The 15,239-nt window shown below is 37.0% G+C and overlaps 1 protein-coding gene across 5 annotated transcripts in view; it reads right to left on the minus strand.

Annotated features, from left to right (window-relative positions):
- GULP1 (GULP PTB domain containing engulfment adaptor 1) overlaps window positions 1-15,239 on the minus strand; it is a 147,604-nt gene that overhangs the window by 104,417 nt on the left and 27,948 nt on the right. Inside the window, exon 1 of one of the 5 annotated variants that reach the window (XM_090144368.1) lies at window positions 1,413-1,570. The exons of the other annotated variants lie outside the window; for them this stretch is intronic. The gene's annotated coding sequence lies outside the window, so the exon portion shown is untranslated. Of the gene's footprint in view, window positions 1-1,412; window positions 1,571-15,239 lie in introns of those variants that run through there. 5 annotated transcript variants of the gene reach the window in all.

Here is a 15,239-nt window from a genome sequence, read left to right on the forward strand (position 1 = left end):
CAATGAAAAAATTCAAATCAAAACATTCAGCTGCCAGAATATTTTAGTTAACAGGAAGACTGTACAAAGACTTTTCTGATCCCACATTAGCTCCAAAAAAACTATGAGATTTAATAGTTTTAATCAGATCACAGTCTGAGATGAAAATAACACTGATAAATCAGCATACTAAATCACTGTAAACAACATAAAAAACATAAGATCACGGCATAAGGTTTTCTGTGGGCTCATGTGGGTGAAGATTCCAATTCTGAGTTCATTCCTAGACACCAGAAGTACCTCTGTATTCAAAAGCAGCTTCGCTCACTGGAGCTGTTCTGTATTGTGCTGTATTCCTTCATTTAAGGAAGGTTTACACAGTAACCTTGAGTAATAAGGAATTTGCTCTTTGTTAATGCTGGTTCTCTCATATGGCTGCTACAGGTCTGGCAGCTTCCAAGTATCTCTGAAACCTCACCATCTTCACTAACACGAAGAGATCCAAATTAAAAAACAAAAAACAGAAAAAACACCTTAGTTGTACAGTGCTAGAATTCAGAGTGTACTCTGGATATGAGACAGCAGTAATAAGTATAGTCCAAAGACAGCTGCACTACTGGGAACACAGCTAGAGATGGAGAAGATGGAGAACATACAAAGCTAAATCTCATTGCAAAAAAGCGAAGGGAAGTCTCCTATTGCAGCTGCCTGTACTAAGTTGGTTTCCCCACCCCCATTTTCTTTGGGAATTACATCCCTGATCTTTGGAAGAGGACCATTTTAGGATTAGTGTGTGAAGTAAGCAAAGCTGAAAGCGGAGTGAGGAACATCAGAAAAGATTTTCCCAATTTGCTAAGCTGATACACAAACCAAAACATAACACTGGAGTAAAGATTCAGGAGCAAATAATCACACTTATCAGTGAATCACACCAATTATTTACTCCTGGAAAGGCTGTGGGTTTTAGGCTTGACTGAAGTCCAAATCATAATACATCAGGTAAATAACCACAAAAGTTTCATCATATCCTATCTTCACTTTTACATGAGACTAGCATGTTATCAGAACATCTGCACGCCAGAGGCAGCCCTATATTCATCCCTACAGTTCTTCTTAGGAGCACATGCTGTCAAGGGTGTTTTTTTCCCAAGTTTGAGGCTGAGAGCTAAATCACACAAATTCAGTCCATACTTTTCAGGATACATTAAACTTTGATCTCAGACTTGTAACAGCTTTATCATTTAAACTGGGAAAATCTAGAGATTTTTTTTTTTTCCAGAAACTGGAAGTGGGGATGTACATCTCATCCCCTGTAACACAATGGAAAGTGCAGCAATGATAGCAAAGTAGCCAGATCCTACACTGCAGCAAGCAAGGACTTGCTCAAATGCAACAGCTGTTGAGTGCAGAAACAAAGGAAGGAATGTGCTTACCTTTGGAAAGCCTCAGGTACACAGGGATATCCAGAGATGGTGGATCCTGGCTCCAGCCCTTCTGATCACTCAGATGGATTGCAGGCACCTGAGCTCCCCTGGGTTAGCCCTGCCTACCCACCAGGTGCTCAATCACTGCTTCAAGCTGTGACACCTGCAGAGCCAGTGTGAATGCAGTGACTTTTCAGTGCAGGTTCTCTGCATTCACTCATCAGTTCTTTAAGCATAAAAGCAAAATTAGCATTCTAAGTCTTCTCTTAAAATCTGTCATCTGCTCATCTTAAAGTGATTTAAGAAAGGAAGCAAGTATTCTTGTTTGTTTTTATTTTTTTTTGTATTGTTCTATATTCCTGTTTGGATAACAATTGTGATTTAAACTCAGCCAAGTTACTCATTTGGAGCCAGTTTCAAAGAAAAAAAGAATTGTTTTACCCAGTGATAGAATTTGATTAGATCTGTGACTTATGGTAAACTATTCAAATAAAGCTATGTTACAGAAGACAGCTTGCCTAAATCCACACAGCCCAAAAGTACATAAAACTGAATTACTTGAACATCACAGCCCCTAAAAAACATGATTTGTGATGATTTAATCTCTGCACAAATGGGTATAAAAAGGAAACAGAACTGTTATGCTTGGAAAATAAAACTGCCAACACAAATACTGTAGCACAAGTGACTTACCAAATAGCCACGTTACTTTCCAATAATAAAATATATTTTTATCTACATCCAGATAGTAAAGTAGTAAGTAGATGCACTGAACATCAGAATGTAAGTCAGTTAAATTCGTGAGTTCTAGGTTTAGAAAAACTCACATGATCTGCATGCTTTCAAACGAGAAATAAAATCAAGTTAGGAGCTCCAAATCACACAACACACGATCCCAAGCAATTCATTGTTCTCTTTCAATGTTACGTAGAGTGGCCACATAGTGATACACAGACAAATCTGGAGCAGCTGACACAGACAACGCTTTCATAACAGAAAACGTCACCTGATGGAAAAAAATCAAGATAAAATTCATATCTGACCTTATATCAGATAGTGTTACTGTAATTGATGCTTTTATGAATAAAAGTCATGTCAACATCTATTGATTCAACGTCATTCTGGACTGTTTATGAAAAATGCCATCAGTATTAAAGCTGGAGAATTTCATACAGTGACACTTAGCCAACTGCTAAGGACTGGCAGGGTTCAGAGATCAGTCTTTGCCATCTGCACACAAATACCTGTAAGTTGTTTACTCAAGTAGTAAATATGGAAGATTTTAGAAGATAGAGTCATTGCTACTAAAGTACATATAGCCCCGTTCAAAGGAAAAAAAAAAAATGAAGTGATTTCATCCTGCAGTTACAATGACACCTTTAAAACATAGATAGCTCTCCAGATGTGCAGCACATTACTTGTAAGCAAGCCATAAACAAATAGTGATAATTTGTCAAAGCCGAAATTTCAGACTTGAATTTTTTTTTTGCAAATTAGGTTCCAATGATTTTAAAGTCTCTTCGGGGCTGTACTTCTCTACTGTGATCATACCTTTCTAGTATCCTCCTTGACTACAGTACATAAGTTAGAAACAATATTAATCTGCCTTTGACTGAATCTATTTTATACTTAACTCTAAGCTTGGAGCATCCATCTAAAGACATAACATGAGCTGTGACTGTACTTGTGAACAGAAGCAATGCAAGCTACAAATACCATGGAGTTTTGCTGCAACTGTTATGATTATACCAACACTGCAGCAGCACCATGTACAGAAGACTGCCCCCACATTAAAGAAAACTGGTTTGGTTGATGCAAGACATTGTAAGACGTCAGAAGCACCAGCAAGCTTCATGCTGGGCATTTCATTATCCATCTCCAAAATGATCCAGAAAAGAAAAACAACAACAAAAGGGAAAGCAAGAAGGTGTAGAGCACAGTGCTAGAAGCACTAGAGATGAAACATTTTTTGCATTCCTGACAACTTCCTTGGCATTATTCCAGATTGCCTTGGCCACAGATAATTCCCTTTCCTTTAAGATAAAATATAACTTCTTTTGACACAGGTGTTGACAACCAGCTGGCATGATAAAACATTTAGATAAATGTTTCTTAAGCAGCAGGTTACCTACCTGATAGCAAATGAAATCTCAATCTTCAGATATATTTTAAATCTAATAAGTATACTTCATCCAGAGGGTAATAAAAAAAAAAAATCAAACCGCCAAACTACAACACTACATTTAATTATCAGTTTCTAAACTCGACTGCATATTGAGATAATCGAAGATTTGTTGACACATTTTAATCTAGAATAAAGATACTGCATAGGTATGTCCACAATAGAAAAACTCCTTTAGCCAGAAGTAAAACAATGTTTTTAAAGTATTTAAGATGGATTTCTCAATGAAGTAAGAGTATTTCTCATCATGAAAGGATATTAAGGCATAGACATATGGTTTGTTAATTTAAATCTATAGGTTCAATTTTGATCTGAATTTTTAAAAGCTCTCAGAGGTGTTGTTTTTTGTTTGTTTTTTTTTTAAACTTGCAGAACATTTTCTATTACAAAAACCCATTTAGCTGTAAACAGTGACTTAAAGCCATATACACTTCAACTTGTTTTGCAAATCATTTTTACGTAATGCAAGAATAAGCCTAAAAGCAAATATAGGGGGGGAAAAAATTTAGATGGATAAGCCGCTTTTAGATAAGAAACTCAAAAATTATTCCTGAACCAGATTTGTTAATAGGATTAAACACCTGTGACAGAAGTTTCAAGTGATAGAGTGTATATATATATGAAGCACAACACTCATTATAACAAACTTTTAATATCTACTTAAGAATTGTGTCAAGCGTGTACCAATATTCAGAGAAACAAAGATTAAAATACAGTTCTGCAAAGCTCCTATGCATACTGAATTATTGCCTCCATTGCCTTCTTGATTAAAACCTCTCTCTGTTGCGATGCCACAAACCACAACTCACATGGACTGACAACAAGCCATTGATTCCTGCAGTAATCCACGATTTCTGAATATGACAGCTACAAATACCTTGCAATTTGTGCTCTGCTACAGACTGCTATTGTTCAGGTTGGACAGCAGTAGCTATCTATTCCAGATAAACACAAGTTCATTATCATATTATATCGCATGATGGAGCACTGGTGATGCCGTGCTTGGCAAGCACTTGACTGAATAAGGGAAGATATTTCTTCTAGATGATCTTGCAACATAATTCTGTTGGAACAATTGTGCCCATATCTACTCTTGGCCATATGAACAAACAATGAACAAACAACCTTTTTATTCTCAAAACCTACTTTATCTCTCCATGGTGCTTAGAATAGTAATTTTGATAATATTATAACTTCAGTCTATCTGTACCTTCTGGCCAGGTTAGAGTTTGAATCAATCCTTTTCCAAACCAGACAAAAAACCTACAAGGTATTCTTTCATTTACTAATCTTTTTGATTATTCAACATTTGTAATCAGCAAGAGAAAAAAAAAAAACAAGAAGAAAAGGACATGCTTCCTTCATTGCATATTACAAATGTGTTTGCTTCAAACACAGTTAAGTTCAAGCCTGTAGTCATTCGCTTCCTTGCTAAGTGTCACAGAGGCTAACAGCCTGCTGGACTCACTGGACACCACGATTTTGCTTTTCTCCGTGCTGCTGCTAGATGTGATGTATGGCGTGCATTGTTTTTCGCACCCAAAGGCACACTGTAATACCGCCATACGAAATAAAATATCGGTATGAGTAAAATTCAGGTTGTGCTACAGAATACAATCTTGCTACTGACTTTTGAATTTTATTAAGGCAATATGGCGTTCACTTTCACAAGAACTAATGTGCCATTATAGTGAGTTATGTCTGAATGATGTTTATGAACATATGTAATGACCTTAAGCACAATTTCTGAGTGAGAAATAAACTTTTTGGTAGAAACAAAACACACAATACGCAGTAAAATTCTTCAAACCAATAGGTAGATAGAGCTCCTCTGTTCAGAGGCTAATTTTAATCTCCCAAATCCAGCTCTACTAGCCATCACAAGTGAAAAATCTCTGCTGAGAGTTTCCACGGAACAGGGTGGGATGGTTGATGATGGGACTGTAAGTTAGCTGTTAGATCTGGACACAGCGAAGCCTCATCCATCCAAGCCTAGCTCTAAAAAGACAACAGGGGAGCCAACTCAAAGGAAATGAATTTCTCCTGACATAGATCAAGCTCCTTCTAACAACTCTATAGGAATTTGTCTAAGCTCTATCCTCCATGGCTGTGTTCAGTTCCCTACAAAACAACGTAATCTGTATTTCACAATATCAAAGTCTTTGGCCAAATTAACTTCAAAGCCTCACTGCAGAATTATCACTTGTTTTGCTCATGTTATTGGCTTCTGAGCCAAGTCAAACATCCCCCAGTTAATTAGAAGGTAACACAGCAGGAAATTAATTGCAAACTCCTCAAGAGTTGATAAAAGACATAAAAGATAACAATAAAGGAACCAAAAACGAAGGCAAGATAGCCTACCCTCACTTAATCTGCTTATTTTCTATTGTGTAATAAAACACTTCCTTAGCTCTTAAAACTCCCCCACACACTCATACCCAACCTCTTTTTACCAGAGCAACAGCAAAGCTAGTCCAGCACATTTTACAGTACTCCAAGTGGAGCATCCACCCCGAGCATGACTGCTGGGTGAACAAAAGAAAAGACACTTGGATTTATCTCAGCAAGGTGAAATGAGGCACAAAGCACTCAAAAGCTCTGCAGATTAGCAATTTCCCTGAGCAAGAAGTGCCTTGGACATCATCTGAAGTTATTAAAGCACCTGGTTAACAGCTAAACTTCCCTGACAGGTAGCCAGGGCATGGGGAAAAACTAATGAGAGACTCTGTCTCTAAGAAAGTATAATTTAAATCCAACTCCTAAGTCAAATAGTTATTATTATTAACATATGATAATTAACAAAACTTCAGTTGATTAACACAAGCATGTTACTAGTTTTATCTTCATTTGAAAAGTAATTCTCATTTGCTATATCTGTAGAAAGAACTTATCACAGCTTAAGACATCACCAAGTATGTGTCAAAGCGGGTTTTCTGAAGGCAAATCTGCAAACAAACCAGAATCACAAGGACACCCTTGTGTATCCGATTTATACTGTTATCATAAATCATACTGAAGCAGGATATTCTTTACAGAAACTATAAACTAAACTGTGAGGATATTTGAACAAGAAATTTATTGCAAGAAACAGCAACTTTGTGATCACACAAAAGACAGACATGTCAGAACTGCTACTGTGAAAATTCAATGCTAGTGATAATAGCTCAAACAAACAGGCAATGTATTGAATTGAACTGGGAAAGGTAGAAATATAGAAAACGGTATAAAAGTAAGCTTTTGAGACATTCTGACTGCATTATAGATGAAGTTGTCTCATTCAATACAGCCATTCTGAGTAAAATTTCTAAGATAAAGGATTCTAACTAGCTCTTTTTGCATATTGCCTGTGCTATCCAGCCCCCAGCTTTCCCACAGCTGCTATTACTATGTACACATCAGCTGTGAAAGATGAATCAGGAACAGTAACATGGTGTCTAATCTTGGCATTTGCCACAACTTCTAGTTAATCTGGTTGGGATTTCTGTAACCCATTTTCTAACTAAAGCTCTAGTATTTCTTTGTTCATATATAAATATCACAAACTTATTTCACTCCTCCATCTTTCTTGCAAAATATCACCCTGTACAAATGAGAAATTCTACCTATAACACCTCTACTCCATACCTTCTTAAGTGCTATGATTGTAGAGAGAGAACTGAAATTTATTCAAAGAGCAAATCAAATAGTAAATCTTACATGGAGCCAACTAAGGTATGACATCCCCAAGTATATATTAGCAAATCCTCTGAAGACAGGGAAGTCCAGTTAAGACTTAAGTTTACATAAGACTGATAGACACAAACACTGATTATTGCAACTTTTTATGAAAAAAATAATAAAAAAAATCAAAGGTCATGAGCCAATTCTGTAACATTGTGTGCCTATCAGAGCATTCTATTGCAAATAAATTGTGCATCTTCTATAAAATAATACAGCTGTTCACATTTTCAAGTGCACAGAATGGGAATAAATATACTACTGCTTTGATTTTTAATGAGACGGAATCATTCCTACAACACCTCCATGCTCTCAAGATTCAATTATTCCCTATATTCCATATTCAGTGGAATGACAATTACTTTACATTGTTGTGCTTAATTTCCTTTTGAGAAGTGCTTTCAGAAGTAATGCTGCAGAAAGATGTCATAGTTCTGGAGGCAACAAAGCACTTAACACACTGCACATAACTAATGAAATGGCAGTACCTCTTCTCTCCCCTCCATCAGTGATTTATAATAGAAACTTTTTTTAGCATCATATAACTAGTTGTTTTAACTGCCATGCTAAAATATTGAACAGATGTCCACTAATCAGGTAGCTGACTCCTGAGAAATATGCAAAATATCCTCAAAAACATTTAAGTAATCAATTTAAATCCACATGCTGAAAGAACCAGCTCAGTACTGCTGTTAAGCAACTATAACCTTCTAACAAAAATTTCCCTTGTGCATTCAATATGTACAGGTACAAAGTTTCTCACTGGGACACTGATAAAAACTTATGCCTTTTGCATGCTCAAAACTTTCAAGTACTTAAAAAGTGTTTGGACAAATCTACAGATGTAAAATAACCACTGAGTTCTAAGAAATCATCTTTGGTCCAATAAGACCTTGACTTGCAGATCAGTAAGAGGCGTATTGAGTGTTATTCTCATGCTCTTCCCCAACAAGGAAGGAAATCACTATGCGAACAGGACAGCACAAAGACAGTACTGTTCCTAAGATGTCTGCTAGCTGAGTTCAGTAGCTCTGCGAGACTATAAACTACATGGGGTGCTTCCAATCTCTTCTAGCTTCCCCATAGGGCCTTGCTAGCTGTCTCTGCTCCTTGCAGCAGTTTGAGGCTTCATGCAAGCTGACTTTCTGCAGCACCAGTCAGGTTTTGTAATGGATCTGCAAATGCCTCTCCCACCAGTGGATTCATTTGCCCCAACAAAGGAATGTGCCTCTCCTGCCACTTGGTCCCCCTGAGCTTCATGCTCTTGAAGGAAAAAAAAAAAAAGTACACAAACACAACAAAGTGAATTGTAAAGAAAAATTAAACAGCTTGCTTTTTAAGGCCAAACTGTACTCCAGCAACACCACTCTAGACCTTTTTAGATCAACTTTTTACCATAATATACAACAGGGAACAAAACAAAGAGACTTGCTATGAAAAAATATAAGGTATTCCACCTCCTGGATTTCCCAAGTCCTGTACAAAAAAGTACACGTGTTTTCAACTCCACAAGTGTGATAAGTGCACACAGTGCTAAGAATAAAGAAGAGAGCTCCCTACCAGAAGTTTATCCCAATGCCCTGATGAATACACCAGCATGTTTCTGGGTGAAGCCTGAATCCATAAATAATAAAAAGCTACAACATCAGTAAGTTAAAGATCTAGCTTTCCTTCTAACATGGCTTAACAGGATAGGAGAAAAAAAAATGAATCTTTACACACAATGATCCTAAAGAGTGTCTATTTTCTCAAATACTAACACAGGAGATTTAATTTTGAACAATGACAAAAGCAAAAAGCACAACTCAAAGAGTAGTTACCGATTAAAAGGTGTTCACTAAGATGGCAGCTTCAACAACGGCCAAAAAGTGAGCAGTTTAAGTGGCTTTGGGAGACTGTTTCATATGCAGCTGTCAATAATACACCAGAAAACAAAGCCAGAAAGTGAGAGCATCCCTAGACCAAAATTGCCTGCTGTACATGTCACAGGCCACTATCTTATAGCAAGTAAAAAATTCCACGGCTTAAAAGCTAAAGCAAGAAATTCTAGTTTCAATTTTAATATTTCAAAAGAGGGCTATAGGGATATTCCCAGATAGTGTTTTGTTCAACAGATTAATCATCCTCAGAGCTGAAAACATGCAAAGGGCCTCTGAAGTAAGTTACACTGCAGCTGGTGGTAGATTCCTGAACATGCCCCCCTGCAAACGGATGCATGCATTACTACCCAACAGTTTCCGAAATAGAAAAGGCATTACCCAATTCTGTTTCTGAAAAGCACAATGCCAATCTTTCCCTCATTTTTATGTCTCTTCCACAGCCTCACAGTTTCCCAAAAGCTTTGTCTGCAGGCAAACATCATAGTTACAGTTAAAGTTGTACACTGGAATTACTTTTTATTAAGATATAGACAAAACAAGGATCACATACTCCATTGCTTATGTTTCTTCTCTTCCTATCAATGCTACATCATTCCTCACTTCTTGCAAGCAGACAAGATGGACGAGGCAGATGAAATTCTGACTCACTGACATTGCATACAACAGCTCCTTGGAGACAAAGAGTTCAGATGCAAGTGACTTTTAAAGTCTCAAACCTATACTGGTGCATATAAATTCTAATACAATCAGAAGCATGGGAACAGCTCAGTTGCCTGAATGTGCCTGAAAAAGTTACTGTTAGCTTCTAATAGTAGAAAGACACTAAACAAGAAGTACTCAAGTGCATGTGGTTTAAGGAACTGCTGGCCAGCTGAGACTTCTCAAACACGAACACACACCTTCTGAATGTCAGCACAGTCAGTGGTACCATCTGCTGTAGCTCACCTGTTTCATTTAGTGCCTCTATAAAGTTGACAGAGACTGAAACTGGATCTTGAGAGAAAAAAACAGCACATAAAACTTCTCTCTAATTCCCTAGTTTCCAACATTAGCAAATATACCATAACACACATCAGAAATACAGTGGCCACAGCATCTGCATTCAAAAATTTACAATCATTAAAATCTACCATTATTACATACAATCACTACCACATCTCTGCTGAAAATCAAGACAAAGACATGGGAATATAAACTCTGAGTTTGTTGGCAGAACACATGGATCTTGCAACTAAATAGCATGAGGCATATCATCAAGGAGACTCCAAATAAGACTTCCTGCCCAGATACAGCTGCCAAGATGAATTTCATCCCGATGATACTAAACCCTAATAAATTCCTTTCAAGCAATTCACAGAAGATGCATGCACCTTTTACATAAATGGAAACAAACATATTGTAACTACAAACTTCAGGTTGCTTCTTACTTATAAGAACAGAAGGACATTGAGAGGGATAAAGGTTTGCGAAGCCTTCATAGCTATAGCAATGCTTCAATGCTTCATCACCTCTCCCTCTATTCCCTGATTCTTTTCAGAACAGGCTTTTAAGAGAGAAAATTGGGAACAAGATGCTTTCCTCCTTCAACTGTGAAAATGACAACAGAGTTGTTCCATAGTTGTTATTAAAGCCTTAGTCTTTAATAGCAAGCAAGGGGAAGTACAGCTGATGGACCAAAACAATTGCTGATCCAAATAACTTTGCATACGTAGAGGTATTACACTTTGAATTAACACTTGATTACATTTTCACTTCCAATATAGCCCTAGGCAATTTTAGATACAAATACTCAGATTTTATTACCTAAACCTTTAAAAAAATTCCAAAAGAAATGCTAAACTTGGAATAATAGACTACTATTTTGTTGTTGTTTTTACTAACCCTGAGATTTCGTCTTTTATAACGTTCTTTGGTGTAAGTGGATAGGGAATATTTTATGTGCATCCTCTTAGGTGCATGTAATAACTGAATTTCCTGATACAGTAGTACAGGCTTTCTAACCAAGTCCTTGGGTTCCTCAGGACGTGAGCTCATGAAAAATCTATGGCTATAAAATTCATGTGTTCACATACTCTTGAAATTACAATTCCTAATCTTTTCTTTACAAAAATAAAAAAGTAAATCACACCCTCCACTTCCTGAAGGATAAAAAACCTTTAGCACTGAAATAGAGCAATCGTGCTCTTACAGGTAACAGATGAAATCTGAGAGAGTGCTGTATTTAAGCCATATTATCTAAATGAGGTTAGGATAACAGTAATTAGTCTGATAGGAGAACTGATCATTTTTCTTGCTAATAGTCCTACTACAAGGGGATAAATGCAGTACTAAATGGTGTCTGTTGTAGCTGTTGCCAGAAACCAGGCAACATATCAGTACACACAAAAGAATAACGTAGATGAACACTTAACATAGTCATTTGGAAGATGGATATCATTTCACAGCCTTTTCTGATTCCTCTTTATATACAAAGAAAAGAACAAGAGGTTTTCCTGTTTTTCTTTTACCCTTTTACCAGAATGGCTTCATCCATCACCTTCATTTGCTGAGCAATGCCTATGTAATACAGCAGCCATCTCCCATAATCTCATCTTGCAAAAAGTCTGTACCTTTGCTTCTTGGGATACATTTGTTCCACACAATATTTTAAAGCCATCCACCACTCCTTTGCTGTGGGCTGGCCATACAGTATAGCCACATCTTTAGCAACTTATCCCTGACTTGGACTTGACCATGACCTTCCATGCAGAACACTCCAGCAGGCTGAACTCCACATGCAATCCTTGTGATAAGGAGTCCAGTCAACCTACAAATGGCATCTCCTCATCAAGGTGGCTGAAGGCATCAGTAAAATGGAATCCTGCCACACTTAGCAGCTTATTCAGACACTCAGTGGCTTCTTCTGCCAAAGCCACACCATCTCCTCATCCATCTAAGAGATTTCAGCTACAGTAACCACTGCAGAGCACTTTGCTGTATCAGCAAACCCCAAAAAATAAATTAGCAGGCAGTCCAACAAATGAAGTCAGTTGTGGCTTTATACGTATCTCAACTATGAAATAATCAGGTAAGTGTAGAAACTTTCGGACAGCTGACAACGTTTTTTAAAAACTTAGGCTAACAACCACCGTGTTCTTAGCATTCAACATGTTAAAATGAACTTAATAACAGTTTTCCAGAATTAAAGAACAAGTTACTTCATCTGCACAACCAGAAATACTCAGGAAGATATTATCAATTGATCACAGAGCTTTCCTGTTAGAAAGTCTCTGAATTTAAGGGGTAAGAGAGACCTCCTTGAAGTCAAAATCTCTAACTCTCCTGAAAGCTTATGTGCTACAAAATACTTGTACTAGTGCCAACTATTATAAAGAAATGCAGTCTTTTTATTACTTAGACATAAAGTACTTTGCTCAGTGAAAACCTTCTTTTTCCTCTACCCAAGACAGTGGTGTAACACAAACTAATAGTGACAGTCTAGGCTAGCTTCCCCTTCCCCCTTCTGGTCCCTACCAAAATCTCAAAGTAAATTCTGATAACTACACTGACATACAGCTTTCTGCTGTTCTAATTTCGTTAGGGTTAAGTCTTTTTTTCCCCCCCTTGTAGTGGGTAGAAATGGGCACTCCTTGTCAAGTAAATCTATGAAAGTTGCTTCTTCTGCAACTAGTCCACATGTTTTTTCCAGTATGTGTTACGGCACAGCAGGAGGACAAGTGTCCCATTTCCACAAGAAACAAAAGATGACCAATACCTGTGCCACTGCCTGTAAGTGGGACAACTTTTGAAAGTCTCAGAAGACAAACCTTTTAAGAGCTATTTTATTTCTTCCTCATAACTTTCCAGGAAGATTCACAATGAAAGCTGGTGAAAAATTGAGGCTTTAGCATGAAACAACTTTAAGAACTAATAAGGAAAAATAATTTGGGACCATCCAGCTCTGAATGTGGGTACACACAGCCACATCCCAGTACACATAGCTGTAGCCTGGAAAGCTGCCAGCCAAACTGAGACACTGCAGATGAGAAATGGGGATTGTTCCAAAATAACAGTGACATTCACACAGCTTCTTACCTGAGTCACATCTACCATCTGAAACAACATTAAACGTTGCAGAGAGCATTAGACGCAAATTCCAAATGAGCAGTTTTCATAATCTGTAGCTAACACTTGGCTAGGTTAGGACTTGGCAGAAGTTGGCAGCCAATATCTTTTTCATTAATAAAATCAGAATAGCACTGGTAAACCCAATTACACTAAGTAATGGTATGACCATGCCAAGTGCACTTGTGGTAGGAAACCACATGCTTTATGCCACTTGATTGCTTAATCGGATAATAAAGCTGTGCATAAGTGCCTGATAAGAAAACACATCACAATATTAGCAAGAAGTCAGTCAAGGTCTGGAGAATTAATTTAACAAGAAGTATAATTATGAAAAACAATTATGGAAACAAGGCATAGACTTGTCATACTCCCCGTTCCTCGCATCACATTTGTTCTCTCTCAAAATCAGGAGGAAACTGTAAAGATCACTGTGAACTTGAATCAAATTGAAATTATATGCAGACTCATCCATCTGTTTCTCCCTTGATTAAAACTTGGTAGTATCACTATGTTTTTCAAGAGCTGCTGAAAAAGAATGATTTTGCCAAAAGTTATCCTGAACTTGATGTATACAGTCTAAAATCCTTTTTTTTTTTTAAGAATTTTTCTGTAAGGCAGTTTTGTGAATAAAACAGGAATATATTCATTATTTCTTGTAGAAGCTGACATTCACATTGTAATTAACATACTGTCTGTCCATCAAATATTATTCATCATTTATTTTCCCCATGAATCAGCAAAGAACTTCCAAAGGTGATAGCTTTGACAAAGTTGACAGTATACTAGATCTACATTAACTGTATTCACATCAACATTTTTTTGCCCGATACATCTTACAGGGATCAGTTACTGAGGTAGTTCTAGAAGTCTAACATGCCCATCTCATCAGTAGTTTTTTAATCATATGAACGTCCCCTGATTTGGGGAACTTAGTTTTACAGTCTTTATTTAAATGACATCAGCATACTCAATTACTGACTGTGCAGTCAATATCTTACACTGCAATTAATATTAACTGGCTCTTTCAGGCTAAGTGTTCTCCAACTTCTGCTGAACAAATATTTGAGGATAAAAACAACTACTTCAGCATGCAAGCATCCTGTTCTTAGCACACAATTTCATAGCATTGCAGCTACAGCAGGATACAAATGCTTTGCAAGATTTACTTGGCTGTCCTCACAACATTCAGATAATAATAAACAGAGAAGCTCAAACACATTTTGTGAGTTCAGAATTAAGATCAAAAAAAAAAAACAAACCTGCTTCTCAGGATCACCAAAATACATAATTACTACTGCGGCTTTAAGAGTTGCCCAATCTTATATCAAAAAACCAGATTCTTAGCTTGTACTAAACTAATGTGCTAACTAGCTACCATATGCTGTTGTTTTATTCAATTAAGGCCATAATACAAATTCATTCCACAATAATACAATGATCTTCATAACTGGTAAGGAAATCAAAATTTATGTCCCTACTTCCCTTAAGTGCTTTATTAAGGCCAAATGATAATCTGAAACATCCTTATGAAAACTCCATACAGTGCACTTTCATCAGGATATGAATGTATGTCTATTTCTAGAGAATTATTTAATATATTGGCTATTAGAACTTCTACATCAATAAAGATGAACAACCTGCAATCATAATCACTGTGTCAGTTCTTTTTCATAAAGCCAAACTCCAGCTTTGTGATGAACAAGTATAAAGACAGCAGATAAATAAAGAAGGTAAGTGGATAACAGTGAGTTTCAGACATACTAAACTAAACATATTTAGCGTGAAGTTGTTGTTAGTTAAAGAATGCAATCTTATAAACCTCCTCTCCGGGAGCTAACAGTGGTGCCTGTCCAATTAGGCTGAAGGCATCTCCTACATTGATGTAGCTTTCCACCATTACAGGCTTTCCAAATCTCACTGTCAGTATGCCATGGCCAGCTCTTTAAAAGC

This window comes from Phasianus colchicus, chromosome 7, assembly GCF_987193195.1.
Source record: "Phasianus colchicus chromosome 7, bPhaCol1.hap1.1, whole genome shotgun sequence".
NCBI lineage: Eukaryota > Metazoa > Chordata > Aves > Galliformes > Phasianidae > Phasianus > Phasianus colchicus.